A 7,403-nucleotide genomic window follows, 5' to 3' on the forward strand; every position below is an offset into this window, starting at 1 on the left:
TAGTCCATTAATTGTGATAGGAATTCCACCCATATGGATGGGAAAAAAGAATAAATAAATATCTTTTTTTTATTAATTCGATTATTACATTCCATTTCTTTTGTTCCTGTTCTTCTATCTCAGAAGAGGGTACTTTGAAAAAAAAAGAATAAGGGATTAATTCGTTCTGGATAGTCATTTCTTTAATCAGTGAATAGGAGCATACTCTAGATCGGAATCGTAGGGAAGTACTGCTTGATCATTTCTACCAACTTAAAGTCCCTATTTTTATTCGTTTTATAAATTGTAGAAATATCTCTTTTTTTGATACCTTACATTATCTCTATTACTAATCCTTTGTGCACTTTGGTGTTCCTAACCGTCCACTGATTTTTGATTGATCTACGGCATGGTAATAAATACAAGACAGTAATGAAAACTCCATACAGTTGATCTTTTACACCCGCTCCAAGATATGATGACTAATGAAAGAATCTTAATCTTGGGGTAAACAGTTTACACTGCTTATGTTTACTTCAACTTTATTCTTGTACATATGAAATGAGATTTTATCTTCTTACTGCAAACTTCTAAGTTGTTTTGTTTCACTCATATAACTATCTGGTTTAACTCATTGACCCGAATGATGAATAAAAAATAAAATACCTATTCAATACATTACATTCAACTTCTTTCCTTTACTTCTAGGAAAGAAGTATAAAGTTCATGTTCAACGAATCACACGTAGAGATATTGATAACACACATAGAGTTAATGGTATTTCATAACTAATAGATTGAGCAGCAGCTCGTAGACCACCTGAAAAGGAATATTTATTATTCGATCCGTATCCTGACATAAGAAGCCCAATAGGAGCAATACTTGAAATGGCGACCCATAAAAAAACACCTATACTGAGATCGGCTAAAATGAGGCGATACCCAAAAGGAATTACTAAATAACTTAGTAGAATTGATATGACCACTATAGACGGTCCAATACTAAACAAACGAACATCTCCTCTAGATGGGAGAAGGTCTTCTTTAAAAAGTAGTTTAGTTCCATCTGCTAGAGCTTGAAGAATTCCCAAGGGGCCGGCATATTCAGGCCCAATACGTTGTTGTATCGCTGCAGATATTTCTCTTTCTAACCACACAATTACTAGTACCACCTATTGTAATTCCCAATATAAGGGTCAAAATGGGTACAAAGATCCATATGAGTCCATATACTTCTTTTAAGGATTCCGATATAGAAAAAGAATTGATAGTTTGTACTTCTGTCGTATCAATTATCATTTCAACGATCAACCTCTCCCATAATGATATCTATACTACCTAGTATCGTCATGATATCAGCCAATTTCATTCTTTTAACTAGCTGAGGAAGAATTTGCAAATTTATGAAGCCGGGTGGACGAATTTTCCATCTCCAAGGGAAAACACTATTATCTCCTATCAAATAAATTCCTAATTCCCCTTTTGGGGCTTCTACTCTCACGTAAAGTTCTTGTTTCGACAATTCAAAATTGGGTGAAGGTTTTTTACTAATAAATCTATATTCAAAATCATTCCATTCGGAATTTTTTGCTCTATCAAAGCGTCGGACTTCTAAATTCTCATAGGGTCCTCCAGGAATTCCTTCTAGAGCCTGTTGAATTATTTTTATAGATTCCCTCATTTCACCGATTCGTACTAAATAACGAGCTAACGAATCTCCTTCTTTTTGCCATTGGACTTCCCAATCGAATTCATTGTAACACTCATAATTATCAATTTTACGAAGATCCCATTGTGTTCCAGAAGCTCGTAACATCGGTCCTGATAAACCCCAATTTATTGCTTCCTCTCCACCAATAATGCCCACTCCTTCGACTCGCTCCAAAAAAATGGGATTTCGCGTAATGAGTTTTTGATATTCAACAATTCCTGTTAAAAAATAATCGCAAAAATCCAAACATTTATCTATCCAGCCATAAGGTAGATCGGCAGCTACTCCTCCGATGCGGAAATAATTATGCATCATTCGCATACCTGTGGCGGCTTCGAATAAATCATATATCAATTCTCTCTCTCTGAAAATATAGAAAAAGGGAGTCTGCGCGCCGATATCCGCCATAAAAGGCCCAAGCCATAACAAATGAGAAGCTATACGGCTCAGCTCCAGCATAATTACTCTGATATAGCTAGCCCTTTTAGGTACTTGAACATTTTCCAGTTGTTCTGGTGCATTTACCGTTATTGCCTCTGTGAACATAGTAGCTAAATAATCCCAACGTGTTACATAAGGCAGATATTGTATAATTGTTCGGTTTTCCGCTATTTTTTCCATCCCTCTGTGTAAATAGCCCAATATGGGTTCACAGTCAATAACATCTTCACCATCGAGAGTAACGATCAGTCGAAGAACACCATGCATTGATGGGTGGTGAGGACCCATATTAACTATCATGAAATCTTTTTTTGTAGCCGGTACAGTCATATCTTTTCTTCCTTAATTCATTATTTCATGAATTCCTCAAAAAAGTAGGAGGTTCATCAAAATAAAAAATCTAATAACTACTATACTAATTCAAACGATTTAATTAACGATTTTTTGGCTCCCGAATATCCAACTGGTCAATTAATTTCTTATAACGCGCTCTATTTTTCTTTGACAAATAAGCCAGCAGACGTTGACGTTTTCTCAGAATTTTTTGTAGACCTCTTTGTGATAAAAAATCTCTTTTGTGCAATTCCAAATGTGAAGTAAGTCTTCGTATCTTATTGGTGAAACTTAATACTTGAAATTCAACAGAACCCCTGTTTTCTTCTTTTTCTTCTTGTGGAAGAAGTGAAATGAATGAATTTTTGACCATAAAACTTTTTTTATCTTTTTCTTTTCTTTCTTTTCCATGCCATGGATTTTACCGATCAGGAAAAATAAAATAATAATTATTATATTATGTCAATTTTTTTTAATCTAGTACACGCAAAAATTTAGATTTATCCGTTTCTATCTAAATCAAATTTTCCATTTGATTTAGATAGAAAAGAAAAGGATAATATATTTCTGCATTTACGAAAGAGAATGATTTCTTTGCACCTAAAAAGATTCTGTAGATTTCTTTCTAGATTCAATTGAATTGATACACAAGTAAATACGTATCATGTACCAGAACGTAACACACCATATGCGTACATCTTTCGGTTTTTATTTACTGAAAACGGCATGTGATATATAGGAAATATACTATTAAATAATTCTGAATCGTGGATACATACGTATCCTTGACATACTGAAACGACTACCATTATTGGTATCAAACCAATAGCGATTCATACAAGCTAAATCTTCTAATCGGTAATTGGGCCAAAGAAACAATTTGCATTTAATTAATTTATTTAAATCCGTATTAAGACGTTTGTCCTCATTCAAAAATTGTTCAGAGTTTCTTATGTTGTTTTCGTTGCAAAATACTGGATTTCTATTCACAATATCCCGATTATGAGAGTTGAAACAAATTAGAATTCTCAATTCTCTACGACGTCTAGGAGATAGAATATTTTCAGGAACAAAGAAATTATAATGATCTTGATCCCCATTCACAAATATATTGCCATGTCGTCCAGTGGATTTTTTCAAATTATTCTTATCAACATATCTTTTCTTTATGTATTTTCTATTAATTTGGTGTTTACTCTTATCGATCAATGAAATACTTATGGTTTGATATATAATGAATTTTCCATCCCTTCTTAAAGATAGACGAATTGGTTCGATAATTAATATTCCCCTTTTTATTAATTCTGTAAGAGCTAGATCTTTCTGAATCAGCATTACATCCAGATGCATCTCTCCTCTTTGAATCGAGGATATAGCAATTTCCCTTGGATTTATCAATCTAAGTAGGAGACAATATATCCTAACATTATTAATAATTTTTTGATTCAAGGGGTCATCCCATCTTAATTGAAAAATAAAATATTTTTTCAGGAACAAATCTAGTTCTCCTTCCTTATTTTTCTTGGATTGTTTTTTTTTTTTTTTACCTTTTTTAATGTTTGATCTCGTGCAATCCTCTTCAAGATATTCCTTTTGGTTTTGTTTTTGTGGATCTGATACAAGATTTGATTGACCCTCTTTTTCTTGGTTGGAATTTTGAAATTCTATTTTAACGGAATCTTTGATGTTTTGATTTTGACTAATATTTTTTTTATTTTGATTTTGACTAATATTTTTTTTATTTTGATTTTGACTAATATTTTTTTTATTTTGATTTTGACTAATATTTTTTTTATTTTGATTTTGACTAATATTTTTTTTATTTTGATTTTGACTAATATTTTTTTTATTTTGATTTTGACTAATATTTTTTTTATTTTGATTTTGACTAATATTTTTTTCATTTTGATTTTGACTAATATTTTTTTCATTTTGATTTTGACTAATATCATTTTCATAATAAATATTAGAAAGAAGTAATTTGATTGGTATGATCCACGGTTTAATCTTATATGCATCAAAAGGTAACACAAATTCTGGGAAGAACCAAGGTTCTAGATTTGATATGGTAGAATAATTTCGATTCATTCCCATCCAATCAAAAATTTTTTTTTGATGAGTCTTAGTCTTAGTATTTTTATTAGTATTTTTATAAATTTCGGTACCGATATACATATCGGTCCAGTCCTCAATATCACTATTGTTCTCAATATCACTATTGTTCTCAATATCACTATTGTTCTCAATATCACTATTGTTTCTAAGGCAAAAATGAAGAATTCTATAATCCAAATATTTTCTATCCAGATTTTTATGGGTATCAATAAAATATCCTTTTTTTAGGTAATCATCAATAGTCATATTTAGCAATACATAAAACGATTCGGGTTTCAGTGTGTATGAGTCCTTACTATCCCCATAATTTATATATTCATGTGATAAAAGATCATATCTGTAGTGTTTTTTAAATTTTTCTTTTTGACTCATCGATAAATCCACTGCACAAAAATTTTCATTCATGTAATGAATTAATCGGTCTTTTTCTTTTTTATATGAATACAATTTCATTGATTCTTTATTTTGAATAGTACAACGTTGATTGACTCTATTTCGCCATTTTTTCGGTACTAATCGAGACCATTTGCTCCGAGAAAAATTATATTGATAATGACCCTTTAACCAGTTTTTCCATTTATTCATTCCAGACTTATTAATTTTCTTATGCCTTGATTTGGAATCAAACCTTGATTTGGAATCAAATATTCCTCGTGTCATACAATAATACTTTATCTTGTCTTTAATAAAAGGATAGGTCCCGTGATCGTGATATTGAAGTACAGATCTCAGGTGATGGTTGTTAAATAATTGGGTTTGTGACAATTTGTAAAATACATATGCTTGGGACAAGGAAGATAAGTCGTGATAAGTGTTTAAATCATTTCTAATATTAGGATTAGAAAAGGACTTTTTTATAGTCGAAATAAAGTTCATTGTATCTTGATCTGTTTCATCAATTCCTTCTTGATTTCTTTCATCGTTGTAAATGGATTCATTGATAATTGTTTTTTTTAAAAGTTGTGCATTAACCTTAGAAATGGTAACCATACATTGCAAGATATCTATGTATATTTTTTCAATGAAAGATTTCATAAAATAATGTGATTTGCGTATTAATCGGGTATTTTTTCTTTGAAGTATCTGCCAAATATGTTTTTGTAATTCCGGTCTTTTATCATGATAGGCTAGAACTATTTTCTTCTTGTCTTTTGTGATTCCTTCTATTTGATTCCTTATTGTGATTGTCTTATCAGCAAGATCTTTCATTTTTTTTTCTATGAGTAAATAATTTGTCCAATTCATAGATCGAATTTGAATGGTCGATTCGTGAATAATCTGATTATTTTTTTTTGAATCTTTTGCATTTTCATTTGGTTCATGTACTTTTCCCTTCCTCAATTCAAATAAAGAAATTTGGTTCACTTTTTCAAGTTTCTTCATTATTCGTTTTAGAACTAGAACTGTTCGTTTTAGAACTAGAACTATTCGTTTTAGAACTAGAACTATTCGTTTTAGAACTCGTTTTAGAACTCGTTTTAGAACTAGAACTATTTTGATGACCCATCTTTTTTTTTCTTTTGAAACTTTTAGAGAGTTCTTTTTTACTTTTCTAATTTTTTTTTTGAGTTCCTTATATATGGGTTCAAAAAAAGAAGGTTGCTTTCGGGGAGAACCAAAAGGGAGTTCCGTTTCCATTCCCCAAACTGTTAAAAAACAAAAATTTTCTTTTTTTCCTTTTTTTTTCATTGGATCTCCATGATGAGATCGTATTTTAGATCTTCGCCAAGGTTTTAAACGAAAAGGAAATAAAATCTTTATCTGAATACCATCTGTTAACCAATCTTGGGGAAATTCTGTTTCTGATAATGGAACACCATTATAGGTGCATTTAACATGTATTTCTCTATTCCATTCCTTCAAATCCTCATACCACTCGGGGAATTGGAATAATAACATACGTCCAATATTTTTAGCTATTATCAATGAAGGCAATACAATGTTTTTTCTAAAAAAAGATTGGGTTATCAGCATCAAACCTCTTATTGCTTGAGCAAATATAATGCTATCCCAAATTTCTGATATTGTTATCCGTTCATCTTCCTCTTTTTTTTTTTTCTCCTCGTCTTTTTTTTTCCCAGTGTTTGTCTCTTCCTCTTCCTCCTCAAAGTCGGAAGTTTCGGATTCTGGGTTTCCCCCCACGGAATTCCTAAAAATAAGATTAATTATTCGATATCTATATCTATCAAAAAAAGAAAAAAAAAAGACTTTGTCTATTCGATCCAAAAAAAGCGGGGAATGAACATTTGTTTGAAATATTTCCCAAATAACTGTTTTACGTCTTTGAGCACGCATGGATCCTTGGATTATACCCCGATTAAAATCTGGTTGTTGCGAATAACGTATCAAAGCCACCTCTTCTGCTTCTGCTTCTGCTTCTGCTTCTGCTTCTGCTTGATCAATATTATCAGTATCGGTATCCAGATTTTTATCAGTATAGATCACCACCCGTTTCGCTTTTCTTGAACAAATTTCATAATCTTCCTTCTGTTCTTCTCCATTTTCTTGATCCAGTCCTTCTAATTCATCGGTCAATTTGTATGACCATCGAGGAACCTTTTTACTGATTTCTTCTATTCCAATGGATTTTTTTTCTTCTATTCCAATGGATTTTTTTTCTTCTATTCCAATGGATTTTTTTTCAGTTGTTGTTTGATCATTTGGATTGGTTGTAATTATGTCGAATACAAATCTCAAGGATTTTGCTTTACTTTCTGAATTAATTCTTCTTTCTTCTTCCAATAAAAATAAAGAAGATTCATCGATTGACGTTAAGAAATTAACAATATAATTAAATGATGATTTCTCATCAAGCGGATTCTTTT

The sequence above is a fragment of the Musa acuminata genome, unplaced genomic scaffold (assembly GCF_036884655.1).
Source record: "Musa acuminata AAA Group cultivar baxijiao unplaced genomic scaffold, Cavendish_Baxijiao_AAA HiC_scaffold_698, whole genome shotgun sequence".
NCBI classification, from domain to species: domain Eukaryota; kingdom Viridiplantae; phylum Streptophyta; class Magnoliopsida; order Zingiberales; family Musaceae; genus Musa; species Musa acuminata.